This window comes from Carassius gibelio, chromosome B5 (genome assembly GCF_023724105.1).
Source record: "Carassius gibelio isolate Cgi1373 ecotype wild population from Czech Republic chromosome B5, carGib1.2-hapl.c, whole genome shotgun sequence".
Taxonomy (NCBI): domain Eukaryota; kingdom Metazoa; phylum Chordata; class Actinopteri; order Cypriniformes; family Cyprinidae; genus Carassius; species Carassius gibelio.
Window position 1 is genome coordinate 1,743,555 of NC_068400.1, and position 16,257 is coordinate 1,759,811.

The following is a 16,257-nucleotide window of genomic DNA, read 5'->3' on the forward strand; positions in this document are numbered from 1 at the left end:
AGGGTGTTGCTATGTGGTTGCTAGGGTACCCGGGGTGGTTGCTAGGGCGGTTGCTAGGGTCCCCATGATGGTTGCTAGGGCCGTTGCTAGGGTACTCAGGGTGGTTGCTAGGGTAATCGGGGCGGTTGCTAGGGTGTTGCTATGTGGTTGCTAGGGTACCCGGGGTGGTTGCTAGGGCGGTTGCTAGGGTCCCCATGATGGTTGCTAGGGCCGTTGCTAAGGTACCCAGGGTGGTTGCTAGGGTAATTGGGGCGGTTGCTAGGGTGTTGCTATGTGGTTGCTAGGGTACCCGGGGTGGTTGCTAGGGCGGTTGCTAGGGTAACCTGGGTGGTTGCTAGGCAGTTGCTACGGTACTTGGGGTGGTTGCTAAGGTGTTGCTAGGCGGTTGCTAGGGTGTTTTGGCTGGTTGCTAGGCAGTTGCTATGGTCTCCTGGGTGGTCGCTATGATGTTACTAGGTGGTTGGTAGTTGTCACAGATGGTCACTATGTAGTTATTATAGAGTTCTTAGCCCATTTGAGCACTTAGCTAATCACTATTAGCATGTAGCTAATCACTGCTAGCATGACTAGCATGTTGGAAGTCCAGTGTGCTAGCATGAGTCAAAAAATCCAACCGCCATGTCTGTACGATGTTCTGATGCGGAGATATAGGTCGTGCAAAACGGTTGCTAGGGTACTCTATTTGGTTGCTATGGAGTGGCCTGGCAGCTGCCAATGATGTTACTCCGAAGTCTGCTTGCTAGTATGAATGACATAAACCAACCCCCATGCCTTTATGATATTCAGATTTGAAGATATCTCTCTATGCTTTTGGTCGCTAGGGAGGTCCAAATGGTTGCTAGGGCGTGGCTATGAAGGGTTGAAGGTGATTCGTGATTGGCCGTTTGCTGCCCCGAGTCAAACGAGCCAACCCTCATGTTTCTATGACACTTCTATCCAAAGTTATTCATTTGATCTTTTTCAATGGCAGTCTATGGAGCTTGTTGCTATGGTGCTCTATATCGTTGCTAGGGCGTGGCTTGATAGCTTCATAATGATTCTGATAGTCTGATTGGTTGCCTGATTAAAACGAGCCCACCCCCTTGTCTCTATGACTATGTGATCCATAGTTATGTTCAATGCAAAATCCCTATGTAATTTCCCACAGTAGGAAAAATACATTGTTTCATGGGCGATCCCTCACCATTGGCTTAGTATGGGGCAACTTTGGGGGGCTCTTGCGCCCCAGGGGTACAACTTATACCCCATTGCGGGGTATGATCGCGCACAGGCTCATAGCCTCTCCAAATGTGGTGATTTACATGTTTCTGCGAAATTCTCTCTCGGAGCTACGATCCGTCAAAGTTGGCCGCAATGCATTGTCTATGGGATTTTTCGCCCGATTTTTCGCCCGGTGTACGAACATCGTACGCCCAATCGCTTATAAAAGTCATAGCACACCATTCCCGTATAGGCCGCACGATTTGACGCCTGTTTCGTTGGTCTGTGACGAATATTGCGGGACTAGTTACGCGCCGAAAATCGTACGGAAGAAGAAGAATAAGAATAATAACTAGAAGGTACATTTCCTGAAGAAAATGTGAGTGGTGCTTGCAGTGGCAAAACTCGGCGCCCTGTAGCCACCCATGATGCCTGTGTGATGTTTTGAAGCAGAGAAAGAAGGATTTATATTGCTACATGGTTGCTAGGGTGCTCTATATGGTTGCTATGGTGTGACTATATAGTTTATGGGGTGATATTTAAAGATTAAATATCACCCCATAGTTATTTTTGCTGAGATACAGCTTTTAAATGTAGTTAAACAGTTGCTAGGGGGCTAAAATTGGTTGCTAGGGCATGGATATGAAGTTGTTATGTCACTACTTATGGACTGCTTGATAGGCCGAGTCAAAAGAGCCCTCTCCCAAGCCTCTATGACTTTCTAATCCAAAGATATGATGTCAGATAGTTTTTCCAATGTTAAGTCAATGGGATATTTTCACACATTTTCTTCGCCCGCTGTACGATTATCGTAAGTCCGATTGCTTAGAAAAGTCATAGCACACCTCTCCTCAATATCCCGCACGATTTGACACCTCATTCATGGGTCTGTGACAAAAAATGCGGGAGGAGTAGCGTGCCAAAGTTTTGTCAAGGCGAATAGTAATAGTAACACTAGAAGGTACATTTCCTGAAGAAAATGTGAGTGGTGCTTGCAGTGGCAAAACTCTGCGCCCTGTAGCCACCCATGATGCCTGTGTGATGTTTTGAAGCAGAGATAGAAGGATTTATATTGCTACATGGTTGCTAGGGTGCTCTATATGGTTGCTATGGTGTGACTATATAGTTTATGGGTTGATATATAAAGATTATTTACCAGCCTGAATGCAAAAAGCCCAAGCCAGTGTTTCTATATAGTTATTTTTGCTGAGATACAGCTTTTAAATGTAGTTAAACAGTTGCTAGGGGGGCTAAAATTGGTTGCTAGGGCATGGATATGAAGTTGTTATGTCACTACTTATGGACTGCTTGATAGGCCGAGTCAAAAGAGCCCTCTCCCAAGCCTCTATGACTTTCTGATCCAAAGATATGATGTCAGATAGTTTTTCCAATGTTAAGTCAATGGGATATTTTCACACATTTTCTTCGCCCGCTGTACGATTATCGTAATTCCGATTCCTTAGAAAAGTCATAGCACACCTCTTCTCCATAAGCCGCACGTTTTGACATCTCATTCATGTGACTGCGACAAATAATGCGGGAGGAGTAGCGTGTCAAAGTTTTGTCAAGGCGAATAGTAATAGTAACACTAGAAGGTACATTTCCTGAAGAAAATGTGAGTGGTGCTTGCAGTGGCAAAACTCGGCGCCCTGTAGCCACCCATGATGCCTGTGTGATGTTTTGAAGCAGAGATAGAAGGATTTATATTGCTACATGGTTGCTAGGGTGCTCTATATGGTTGCTATGGTGTGACTATATAGTTTATGGGGTGATATTTAAAGATTATTTACCAGCCTGAATGCAAAAAGCCCAAGCCAGTGTTTCTATATAGTTATTTTTGCTGAGATACAGCTTTTAAATGTAGTTAAACAGTTGCTAGGGGGCTAAAATTGGTTGCTAGGGCATGGATATGAAGTTGTTATGTCACTACTTATGGACTGCTTGATAGGCCGAGTCAAAAGAGCCCTCTCCCAAGCCTCTATGACTTTCTGATCCAAAGATATGATGTCAGATAGTTTTTCCAATGTTAAGTCAATGGGATATTTTCGCACATTTTCTTCGCCCGCTGTACGATTATCGTAAGTCCGATTGCTTAGAAAAGTCATAGCACACCTCTCCTCAATATCCCGCACGATTTGACACCTCATTCATGGGTCTGTGACAAAAAATGCGGGAGGAGTAGCGTGCCAAAGTTTTGTCAAGGCGAATAGTAATAGTAACACTAGAAGGTACATTTCCTGAAGAAAATGTGAGTGGTGCTTGCAGTGGCAAAACTCGCCCTCTGTTGCTATAGGGTGTTGTAATGAGGTTGCTAGGGTGGTTGCTAGGGTACCCGGGTTGGTTGCTACGGTACATGGGATGGTTGCTAGGGCGGTTGCTAGGGTCCCCATGATGGTTGCTAGGGCCGTTGCTAAGGTACCCAGGGTGGTTGCTAGGGTAAACGGGATGGTTGCTAGGGTGTTGCTATGTGGTTGCTAGGGTACCTGGGTGGTTGCTAGGGCGGTTGCTAGGGTCCCCATGACGGTTGCTAGGGCCGTTGCTAAGGTACCCAGGGTGGTTGCTAGGGTAATCGGGGCGGTTGCTAGGGTGTTGCTATGCGGTTGCTAGGGTACCCGGGGTGGTTGCTAGGGCGGTTGCTAGGGTCCCCATGATGGTTGCTAGGGCCGTTGCTAAGGTACCCAGGGTGGTTGCTAGGGTAATTGGGGCGGTTGCTAGGGTGTTGCTATGTGGTTGCTAGGGTACCCGGGGTGGTTGCTAGGGCGCCCATGATGGTTGCTAGGGCCGTTGCTAAGGTACCCAGGGTGGTTGCTAGGGTAATTGGGGCGGTTGCTAGGGTGTTGCTATGTGGTTGCTAGGGTACCCGGGGTGGTTGCTAGGGCGGTTGCTATGGTAACCTGGGTGGTTGCTAGGCAGTTGCTACGGTACTTGGGGTGGTTGCTAAGGTGTTGCTAGGCGGTTGCTAGGGTGTTTTGGCTGGTTGCTAGGCAGTTGCTATGGTCTCCTGGGTGGTTGCTATGATGTTACTAGGTGGTTGGTAGTTGTCACAGATGGTCACTATGTAGTTATTATAGAGTTCTTAGCCCATTTGAGCACTTAGCTAATCAGTATTAGCATGTAGCTAATCACTGCTAGCATGACTAGCATGTTGGAAGTCCAGTGTGCTAGCATGAGTCAAAAAATCCAACCGCCATGTCTGTACGATGTTCTGATGCAGAGATATAGGTAATGCAAAACGGTTGCTAGGGTACTGTGTTTAGTTGCTAAGGAGTGGCTTGGCAGCTGCCAATGGTGATACTCCAAAGGCTGCTCGCCAATATAAACCAACCCCCATGTCTCTACGATGTTCTGATGCAGAGATATAGATCTTGCAAAACGGTTGCTAGGGTACTCCGTTTGGTTGCTAGGGAGTGGCCTGGCAGCTGCCAATGATGATACTCCAATGGTCGCTTGCTAATATAAACCAACCCCCATGCTTCTATGTCTTTCAGATGTTAAGATATCTCTCTATACTTTGGGTTGCTAGGTAGCTCTTAATGGTTGCTAGGGCGTGGCTAGGTTGTCTTGAAGGAGATACATGATTGGCCGTTTGCTCCCCGAGTCAAACGAGCCCACCCTCATGTTTCTATGACACTTCTATCCAAAGTTATTCATTTTATATTTTTCAATGGCAGTCTATGGAGATTGTTGCTATGGTGCTCTATATCGTTGCTAGGGCGTGGCTTGATAGCTTCATAATGATCCTGAGAGTCTGATTGGTTGCCTGATTAAAATGAGCCCACCCCCTTGTCTCTAAGACTATGTGATCCAGAGTTATGTTCAATGCAAAATCCCTATGTAATTTCCCACAGTAGGAAAAACACATTGTTTCATGGGTGATCCCTCACCATTGGCATAGAATGGGGCAAATTTGGGGGTCTCTAGCACCCCAGGGGTACAACTTGTACCCCTCTGCGGGGTATCCTCTCGCACAGCCTGATAGCCTCTCCAAATGTGGTGATTCGCGTGTTTCTGCGATATTCTCTCTCGGAGCTACGTTCCGTCAAAGTTGGCCGTAATGCATTGTCTATGGGATTTTTCGCCCGTTTTTTCGCCCGGTGTACGAACATCGTACGCCCGATCGCTTATAAAAGTCATAGCACACCATTCCCGATTAGGCCGCACGATTTGACGCCTGTTTTGTTGGTCTGCGACGAAAACTGCGGGACTAGTTACGCGCCGAAAATCGTACGGAAGAAAAAGAATAATAAGAATAATAAGTATGTGAGATAATAATAGTGATGCTTTGCCTCTGGCAAGCACCACTAATAAGTATGTGAGATAATAATAGTAGTGCCTTGCCTCCGGCAAGCACCACTAATAAGTATGTGAGATAATAATAGTAGTGCCTTGCCTCCGGCAAGCACCACTAATAATAACTAGAAGGTACATTTCCTGAAGAAAATGTGAGTGGTGCTTGCAGTGGCAAAACTCGCCCCTCTGTTGCTAGGCTGTTGCAATGAGGTTGCTACGGTGGTTGCTAAGGTACCCTGGGTGGTTGCTAGGGCGGTTGCTAGGGTCCCCATGATGGTTGCTAAGGTACCCTCGGTGGTTTCTAGGGTAATCTGGGTGGTTGCTAGGGTCCCCAGGATGGTTGCTAGGGCCGTTGCTAGGGTACCCAGGGTGGTTGCTAGGGTAATCGGGGTGGTTGCTAGGGTGTTGCTATGTGGTTGCTAGGGTACCCGGGGTGGTTGCTAGGGCGGTTGCTAGGGTCCCCATGATGGTTGCTAGGGCCGTTGCTAGGGTACTCAGGGTGGTTGCTAGGGTAATCGGGGTGGTTGCTAGGGTGTTGCTATGTGGTTGCTAGGGTACCCGGGGTGGTTGCTAGGGCGGTTGCTAGGCTCCCAATGGCGGTTGCTAGGGCCGTTGCTAAGGTACCCAGGGTGGTTGCTAGGGTAATTGGGGCGGTTGCTAGGGTGTTGCTATGTGGTTGCTAGGGTACCCGGGGTGGTTGCTAGGGCGGTTGCTATGGTAACCTGGGTGGTTGCTAGGCAGTTGCTACGGTACTTGGGGTGGTTGCTAAGGTGTTGCTAGGCGGTTGCTAGGGTGTTTTGGCTGGTTGCTAGGCAGTTGCTATGGTCTCCTGGGTGGTCGCTATGATGTTACTAGGTGGTGGGTAGTTGTCACAGATGGTCACTATGTAGTTATTATAGAGTTCTTAGCCCATTTGAGCACTTAGCTAATCACTATTAGCATGTAGCTAATCACTGCTAGCATGACTAGCATGTTGGAAGTCCAGTGTGCTAGCATGAGTCAAAATATCCAACCGCCATGTCTGTACGATGTTCTGATGCAGAGATATAGGTCGTGCAAAACGGTTGCTAGGGTACTCCATTTGGTTGCTATGGAGTGGCTTGGCAGCTGCCAATGGTGATACTCCAAAGTCTACTTGTCAATATAAACCAACCCCCATGTCTCTAGGATGTTCTGATGTGGAGATATAGATCTTGCAAAATGGTTGCTAGGGTACTGTGTTTGGTTGCTAGGGAGTGGCCTTGCAGCTGCCAATGATGATACTTCAAAGTCTGCTTGACAATATAAACCAACCCCCATGCTTCTATGTCTTTCAGATGTTAAGATATCTATCTTTGGATTTTGGTTGCTAGGTAGCTCTTAATGGTTGCTAGGGCGTGGCTAGGTTGTCTTGAAGGAGATACATGATTGGCCGTTTGCTGCCCGAGTCAAACGAGCCCACCCTCATGTTTCTATGACACTTCTATCCAAAGTTATTCATTTGATCTTTTTCAATGGAAGTCTATGGGGCTTGTTGCTATGGTGCTCTATATGGTTGCTAGGGCGTGGCTTGATAGCTTCATAATGATCCTGAGAGACTGATTGGTTGCTTGATTCAAATGAGCCCACCCCCTTGTCTCTATGACACTGTGATGCCGAGTTATGTTCAATACAATATCCCTATGTAATTTCCCATTGTAGAAAAAACACAGTGTTTCATGGGCGATCCCGCACCATTGTATGTCTATGGGGCAACTTTGGGGGTCTCTAGCGCCCCAGGGGTACAACTTGTACCCCTCTGCGAGGTATGTTCTCGCACAGCCTTATAGCCTCTCCAAATGTGGTGATTCACATGTTTCTGCGAAATTCTCTCTCAGAGCTATGCTCCGTCAAATTTTTTTGTAATGCATTTCCTATGGGACGTTTTTCGGCCGATTTTTCGCCCGCTGTACGAACATCGTACGCCCGATCGCTTATAAAAGTCATAGCACACCTCTCCTCAATAGGCCGCACGATTTGACGCCTGTTTGGTTGGTCTGTGACAAAAACTGCGGGACGAGTTACGCGCCGAAGTTTTGTACGGAAGAAGTAAGAAGAAGAAGAATAATAAGTATGTGAGATAATAATAGTGATGCTTTGCCTCCGGCAAGCACCACTAACTAGAAGGTACATTTCCTGAAGAAAATGTGAGTGGTGCTTGCAGTGGCAAAACTCGCCCCTCTGTTGCTAGGGTGTTGCAATGAGGTTGCTAGGATACATGGGGTGGTTGCTAGGTCGGTTGCTAGGGTACCAAGGATGGGTGCTAGGGCCGTTACTAGGGTACCCACAGTGGTTGCTAGGATAATCGAGGTGGTTGCTAGGGTGTTGCTATGTGGTTGCTAGGGTACCCGGGGTGGTTGCTAGGGCGGTTGCTAGGGTCCCCATGATGGTTGCTAGGGCCGTTGCTAGGGTACTCAGGGTGGTTGCTAGGGTAATCGGGGTGGTTGCTAGGGTGTTGCTATTTGGTTGCTAGGGTACCCGGGGTGGTTGCTAGGGCGGTTGCTAGGGTCCCCATGATGGTTGCTAGGGCCGTTGCTAGGGCACTCAGGGTGGTTGCTAGGGTAATCGGGGCGGTTGCTAGGGTGTTGCTATGTGGTTGCTAGGGTCCCCGGGGTGGTTGCTAGGGCCGTTGCTAGGGCACTCAGGGTGGTTGCTAGGGTAATCGGGGCGGTTGCTAGGGTGTTGCTATGTGGTTGCTAGGGTACCCGGGGTGGTTGCTAGGGCGGTTGCTAGGGTCCCCATGATGGTTGCTAGGGCCGTTGCTAAGGTACCCAGGGTGGTTGCTAGGGTAATCGGGGCGGTTGCTAGGGTGTTGCTATGTGGTTGCTAGGGTACCCGGGGTGGTTGCTAGGGCGGTTGCTATGGTAGCCTGGGTGGTTGCTAGGCAGTTGCTATGGTACTTGGGGTGGTTGCTAAGGTGTTGCTAGGCGGTTGCTAGGGTGTTTTGGCTGGTTGCTAGGCAGTTGCTATGGTCTCCTGGGTGGTTGCTATGATGTTACTAGGTGGTTGGTAGTTGTCACAGATGGTCACTATGTAGTTATTATAGAGTTCTTAGCCCATTTGAGCTCTTAGCTAATCACTATTAGCATGTAGCTAATCACTGCTAGCATGACTAGCATGTTGGAAGTCCAGTTTGCTAGCATGAGTCAAAAAATCCAACTGCCATGTCTGTGCGATGTTCTGATGCAGAGATATAGGTCGTGCAAAACGGTTGCTAGGGTACTCCGTTTGGTTGCTATGGAGTGGCTTGGCAGCTGCCAATGGTGATACTCCAAAGGCTGCTCGCCAATATAAACCAACCCCCATGCCTCTACGATGATCTGATGCAGAGATATAGATCTTGCAAAACGGTTGCTAGGGTACTGTGTTTGGTTGCTAGGGAGTGGCCTGGCAGCTGCCAATGATGATACTCCAATGGTAGCTTGCTAATATAAACCAACCCCCATGCTTCTATGTCTTTCAGATGTTAAGATATCTATCTTTGGATTTTGGTTGCTAGGTAGCTCTTAATGGTTGCTAGGGCGTGGCTAGGTTGTCTTGAAGGAGATACATGATTGGCCGTTTGCTGCCCGAGTCAAACGAGCCCACCCTCATGTTTCTATGACACTTCTATCCAAAGTTATTCATTTGATCTTTTTCAATGGAAGTCTATGGGGCTTGTTGCTATGGCGCTCTATATGGTTGCTAGGGCGTGGCTTGATAGATTCACAGTGATCCTGAGAGACTGATTGGTTGCCTGATTCAAATGAGCCCACCCCCTTGTCTCTATGACTATGTGATCCATAGTTATGTTCAATGTAAAATCCCTATGTAATTTCCCACAGTAGGAAAAACACATTGTTTCATGGGCGATCCCTCACCATTGACTTAGTATGGGGCAAATTTGGGGGGCTCTAGCCCCCCAGGGGTACAACTTATACCCCAATGCAGGGTATGTTCTTGCAAAGCCTCATAGCCTCTCCAAATGTGGTGATTCACATGTTTCTGCGAAATTCTCTCTCGGAGCTACGATCCGTCAAAGTTGGACGTAATGCGTTGTCTATGCGATTTTTCGGCCGATATTTCGCCCGGTGTACGAACATCGTACGCCCGATCGCTTATAAAAGTCATAGCACACCATTCCCGATTAGGCCGCACGATTTGACGCCTGTTTCGTTGGTCTGTGACGAAAACTGCGGGACTAGTTACGCGCCGAAATTTGTACGGAATCTATAAGAAGAAAAAGAATAATAATAAGTATGTGAGATAGTAATAGTGTTGCCTTGCCTCCGGCAAGCACCACTAATAAGTATGAAGAATAGTAATAGTGATGCCTTGCCTCCGGCAAGCACCACTAACTAGAAGGTACATTTCCTGAAGAAAATGTGAGTGGTGCTTGCAGTGGCAAAACTCGACCCTCTGTTGCTAAGGTGTGGTTGCTAGGGTACCCGGGGTGGTTGCTAGGGTCCCTATGATGGTTGCTAGGGCCGTTGCTAGGGTACCCAGCGTGGTTGCTAGTGTAATTGGGGTGGTTGCTAGGGTGTTACTATGTGGTTGCTAGGGTACCCGGGGTGGTTACTAGGGCGGTTGCTAGGGTCCCCATGATGGTTGCTAGGGCCGTTGCTAAGGTACCCAGGGTGGTTGCTAGGGTAATTGGGGCGGTTGCTAGGGTGTTGCTATGTGGTTGCTAGGGTACCCGGGGTGGTTGCTAGGGTGGTTGCTAGGGTCCCCATGATGGTTGCTAGGGCCATTGCTAGGGTACCCAGGTTGGTTGCTAGGGTAATCGGGGTGGTTGCTAGGGTGTTGCTATGTGGTTGCTAGGGTACCCGGGGTGGTTGCTAGGGCGGTTGCTAGGGTCCCCATGATGGTTGCTAGGGCCGTTGCTAGGGTACCCAGGTTGGTTGCTAGGGTAATCGGGGTGGTTGCTAGGGTGCTGCTATGTGGTTGCTAGGGTACCCGGGGTGGTTGCTAGGGCGGTTGCTAGGGTCCCCATGATGGTTGCTAGGGCCGTTGCTAGGGTACCCAGGTTGGTTGCTAGGGTAATCGGGGTGGTTGCTAGGGTGTTGCTATGTGGTTGCTAGGGTACCCGGGGTGGTTGCTAGGGCGGTTGCTAGGGTACCCCATGATGGTTGCTAGGGCCGTTGCTAGGGTACCCAGGGTGGTTGCTAGGGTAATCGGGGTGGTTGCTAAGGTGTTGCTAGGCGGTTGCTAGGGTACCCGGGGTGGTTGCTAGGCAGTTGCTATGGTCTCCTGGGTGGTTGCTATGATGTTACTAGGTGGTTGGTAGTTGTCACAGATGGTCACTATGTAGTTATTATAGAGTTCTTAGCCCATTTGAGCACTTAGCTAATCACTATTAGCATGTAGCTAATCACTGCTAGCATGACTAGCATGTTGGAAGTCCAGTGTGCTAGCATGAGTCAAAAAATCCAACCGCCATGTCTGTACGATGATCTGATGCAGAGATATAGGTCGTGCAAAACGGTTGCTAGGGTACTCCGTTTGGTTGCTATGGAGTGGCTTGACAGCTGCCAATGGTGATACTCCAAAGGCTGCTCGCCAATATAAACCAACCCCCATGCCTCTACGATGTTCTGATGCAGAGATATAGATCTTGCAAAACGGTTGCTAGGGTACTGTGTTTGGTTGCTAGGGAGTGGCCTGGCAGCTGCCAATGATGATACTCCAATGGTTGCTTGCTAATATAAACCAACCCCCATGCTTCTATGTCTTTCAGATGTTAAGATATCTCTCTATACTGTGGGTTGCTAGGTAGCTCTTAATGGTTGCTAGGGCGTGGCTAGGTTGTCTTGAAGGAGATACATGATTGGCCGTTTGCTGCCCGAGTCAAACGAGCCCACCCTCATGTTTCTATGACACTTCTATCCAAAGTTATTAATTTTTTATTTTTCAATGGAAGTCTATGGAGCTTGTTGCTATGGCGCTCTATATGGTTGCTAGGGCGTGGCTTGATAGCTTCATAATGATCACGAGAGTCTGATTGGTTGCCTGATTCAAATGAGCCCACCCCCTTGTCTCTATGACTATGTGATCCATAGTTATGCTCAATGCAATATCCCTATGTAATTTCCCACAGTAGGAAAAATACATTGTTTCATGGGCGATCCCTCACCATTGACTTAGTATGGGGCAACTTTGGGGGTCTCTAGCGCCCCAGGGGTACAACTTGTACCCCTCTGCGTGGTATGTTCTCGCACAGCCTGATAGCCTCTCCAAATGTGGTGATTCACATGTTTCTGCGAATTTCTCTCTCGGAGCTACGATCCGTCAAAGTTGGCCGTAATGCATTGTCTATGGGATTTATCGCCCGAATTATCGCCCGCCGGACGAACATCGTACGCCCGATTGCTTATAAAAGTCATAGCACACCATTCCCGTATAGGCCGCACGATTTGACGCCTGTTTCGTTGGTCTGTGACGAAAACTGCGGGACTAGTTACGCGCCGAAATTTGTACGGATCTATAAGAAGAAGCAGAATAATAATAAGTATGTGAGATAATAGTAGTAGTGCTTTGCCTCCGGCAAGCACCACTAACTAGAAGGTACATTTCCTGAAGAAAATGTGAGTGGTGCTTGCAGTGGCAAAACTCGGCGCCCTGTTGCTAGGTTGTTGCAATGAGGTTGCTACGATGGTTGCTAAGGTACCCAGGGTGGTTGCTAGGGTAATCTGAATGGTTGCTAGGGTCTTGCTATGTGGTTGCTAGGGCGGTTGCTAGGGTCCCCATGATGGTTGCTATGGCCGTTGCTAAGGTACCCAGGGTGGTTGCTAGGGTAATTGGGGCGGTTGCTAGGGTGTTGCTATGTGGTTGCTAGGGTACCCGGGGTGGTTGCTAGGGCGGTTGCTAGGGTCCCTATGATGGTTGCTAGGGTCGTTGCTAGGGTACCCAGGGTGGTTGCTAGGGCGGTTGCTAGGGTCCCTATGATGGTTGCTAGGGTCGTTGCTAGGGTACCCAGGGTGGTTGCTAGGGTAATCGGGGTGGTTGCTAGGGTGTTGCTATGTGGTTGCTAGGGTACCCTGGGTGGTTGCTAGGGCGGTTGCTAGGGTCCCCATGATGGTTGCTAGGGCCGTTGCTAGGGTACTCAGGGTGGTTGCTAGGGTAATCGGGGCGGTTGCTAGGGTGTTGCTATGCGGTTGCTAGGGTACCCGGGTGGTTGCTAGGGCGGTTGCTAGGGTCCCCATGATGGTTGCTAGGGCCGTTGCTAAGGTACCCAGGGTGGTTGCTAGGGTAATTGGGGTGGTTGCTAGGGTGTTGCTATGTGGTTGCTAGGGTACCCGGGGTGGTTGCTAGGGCGGTTGCTATGGTAACCTGGGTGGTTGCTAGGCAGTTGCTACGGTACTTGGGGTGGTTGCTAAGGTGTTGCTAGGCGGTTGCTAGGGTGTTTTGGCTGGTTGCTAGGCAGTTGCTATGGTATCCTGGGTGGTTGTTATGATGTTACTAGGTGGTTGGTAGTTGTCACAGATGGTCACTATGTAGTTATTATAGAGTTCTTAGCCCATTTGAGCACTTAGCTAATCACTATTAGCATGTAGCTAATCACTGCTAGCATGACTAGCATGTTGGAAGTCCAGTGTGCTAGCATGAGTCAAAAAATCCAACCGCCATGTCTGTACGATGTTCTGATGCAGAGATATACTTCGTGCAAAACGGTTGCTAGGGTACTCCGTTTGGTTGCTATGGAGTGGCTTGGCAGCTGCCAATGGTGATACTCCAAAGGCTGCTCGCCAATATAAACCAACCCCCATGCCTCTACGATGTTCTGATGCAGAGATATAGATCTTGCAAAACGGTTGCTAGGGTACTGTGTTTGGTTGCTAGGGAGTGGCCTGGCAGCTGCCAATGATGATACTCCAATGGTTGCTTGCTAATATAAAGCAACACCCATGCTTCTATGTCTTTCAGATGTTAAGATATCTCTCTATACTTTGGGTTGCTAGGTAGCTCTTAATGGTTGCTAGGGCGTGGCTAGGTTGTCTTGAAGGACATACATGATTGGCCGTTTGCTGCCCGAGTCAAACGAGCCCACCCTCATGTTTCTATGACACTTCTATCCAAAGTTATTTATTTGATCTTTTTCAATGGAAGTCTAAGGGGCTTGTTGCTATGGTGCTTTATATGGTTGCTAGGGCGTGGCTTGATAGATTCATAATGATCCTGAGAGTCTGATTGGTTGCCTGATTCAAATGAGCCCACCCCCTTGTCTCTATGACTATGTGATCCATAGTTATGTTCAATGCAAAATCCCTATGTAATTTCCCACAGTAGGAAAAACACATTGTTTCATGGGCGATCCCTCACCATTGGCTTAGAATGGGGCAACTTTGGGGGGCTCTTGCGCCCCAGGGGTGCAACTTGTACCCCATTGCGGGGTATGATCGCGCACAGCCTCATAGCCTCTCCAAATGTGGTGATTCACATGTTTCTGCGAATTTCTCTCTCGGAGCTACGATCCGTCAAAGTTGGCCGTAATGCGTTGTCTATGCGATTTTTCGGCCGATATTTCGCCCGGTGTACGAACATCGTACGCCCGATCGCTTATAAAAGTCATAGCACACCATTCCCGATTAGGCCGCACGATTTGACGCCTGTTTCGTTGGTCTGTGACGAAAACTGCGGGACTAGTTACGCGCCGAAATTTTGGCGGAAGAAGAATAATAAGAATAATAAGAATAATAAGTATGTGAGATAATAATAGTGATGCCTTGCCTCCGGCAAGCACCACTAACTAGAAGGTACATTTCCTGAAGAAAATGTGAGTGGTGCTTGCAGTGGCAAAACTCGCCCCTCTGTTGCTAAGGTGTGGTTGGTAGGACCATTGCTAAGGTACACTTGGTTGCTATGGTGGTTGCTAGGGTCCCCATGATGGTTGCTAGGGCCGTTGCTAGGGTACCCAGGGTGGTTGCTAGGGTAATCGGGGTGGTTGCTAGGGTGTTGCTATGTGGTTGCTAGGGTACCTGGGGTGGTTGCTAGGGCGGTTGCTAGGGTCCCCTTGATGGTTGCTAAGGCCGTTGCTAGGGTACCCAGGGTGGTTGCTAGGGTGTTGCTATGTGGTTGCTAGGGTACCCGGGGTGGTTGCTAGGGCGGTTGCTAGGGTCCCTGTGATGGTTGCTAGGGCCGTTGCTAAGGTACCCAGGGTGGTTGCTAGGGTAATCAAGGTGGTTGCTAGGGTGTTGCTATGTGGTTGCTAGGGTACCCGGGGTGGTTGTTAGGGCGGTTGCTATGGTAACCTGGGTGGTTGCTAGGCAGTTGCCACGGTACTTGGGGTGGTTGCTAAGGTGTTGCTAGGGTGTTTTGGCTGGTTGCTAGGCAGTTGCTATGGTCTCCTGGGTGGTTGCTATGATGTTACTAGGTGGTTGGTAGTTGTCACAGATGGTCACTATGTAGTTATTATAGAGTTCTTAGCCCATTTGAGCACTTAGCTAATCACTATTAGCATGTAGCTAATCACTGCTAGCATGACTAGCATGTTGGAAGTCCAGTTTGCTAGCATGAGTCAAAAAATCCAACCGCCATGTCTGTACGATGTTCTGATGCAGAGATATAGGTCGTGTAGAACGGTTGCTAGGGTACTCCGTTTGGTTGCTATGGAGTGGCTTGGCAGCTGCCAGTGGTGATACTCCAAAGTCTGCTTGCCAATATAAACCAACCCCCATGTCTGTACAATGTTGTGATGCAGAGATATAGATCTTGCAAAACGGTTGCTAGGGTACTCTGGTTGGTTGCTAGGGAGTGGCCTTGCAGCTGCCAATGATGATACTTCAAAGGTTGCTCACCAATATAAACCAACCCCCATGCTTCTATGTCTTTCAGATGTTAAGATATCTATCTTTGGATTTAGGTTGCTAGGTAGCTCTTAATGGTTGCTAGGGCGTGGCTAGGTTGTCTTGAAGGAGATACATGATTGGCCGTTTGCTGCCCGAGTCAAACGAGCCCACCCTCATGTTTCTATGACACTTCTATCCAAAGTTATTAATTTGATCTTTTTCAATGGAAGTCTATGGGGCTTGTTGCTATGGTGCTCTATATGGTTGCTAGGGCGTGGCTTGATAGCTTCATAATGATCCTGAGAGTCTGATTGGTTGCTTGATTCAAATGAGCCCACCCCCTTGTCTCTATGACACTGTGATGCCGAGTTATGTTCAATACAAAATCCCTATGTAATGTCCCATAGCAGGAAAAGTCCTCCCTATACTTTGTATTAGGGCCATTTTTGGGGGGCTCTCGCGCCCCAGGGGTACAACTTATACCCCACTGTGGGGTATGTTCTCGCACAGCCTGATAGCCTCTCCAAATGTGGAGTTTCACGTGTTTCTGCGAAATTCCCTCTCGGAGCTATGATCCGTCAAAGTTGGCCGCAATGCATTCTCTATGCGATTTTTCGCCCGTTTTTTCGCCCGGTGTACGAACATCGTACGCCCGATCGCTTATAAAAGTCATAGCACACCATTCCCGATTAGGCCGCACGATTTGACGCCTGTTTCGTTGGTCTGTGATGAAAACTGCGGGACTAGTTACGCGCCGAAATTTGTACGGATCTAGTATAATAATAATAATAAGTATGAAGAATAGTAATAGTGGTGTATGAAGAATAGTAATAGTGATGCCTTGCCTCCGGCAAGCACCACTAATAATAAGTATGTGAGATAATAATAGTGATGCTTTGCCTATGGCAAGCACCACTAACTAGAAGGTACATTTCCTGAAGAAAATGTGAGTGGTGCTTGCAGTGGCAAAACTCTGCGCCCTGTT

General features: G+C 48.5%; 1 long non-coding RNA gene across 1 annotated transcript; it reads left to right on the top strand.

The window, feature by feature from the left end:
- The first annotated feature begins 3,729 nt into the window (after positions 1-3,729).
- Positions 3,730-15,435, top strand: LOC127958096 (uncharacterized). The gene is made up of 3 exons (XR_008153978.1): positions 3,730-3,874; positions 3,993-4,422; positions 15,053-15,435. It is a non-coding gene; the product is annotated as an uncharacterized LOC127958096 (long non-coding RNA).
- The last annotated feature ends 822 nt before the right edge of the window (positions 15,436-16,257 follow it).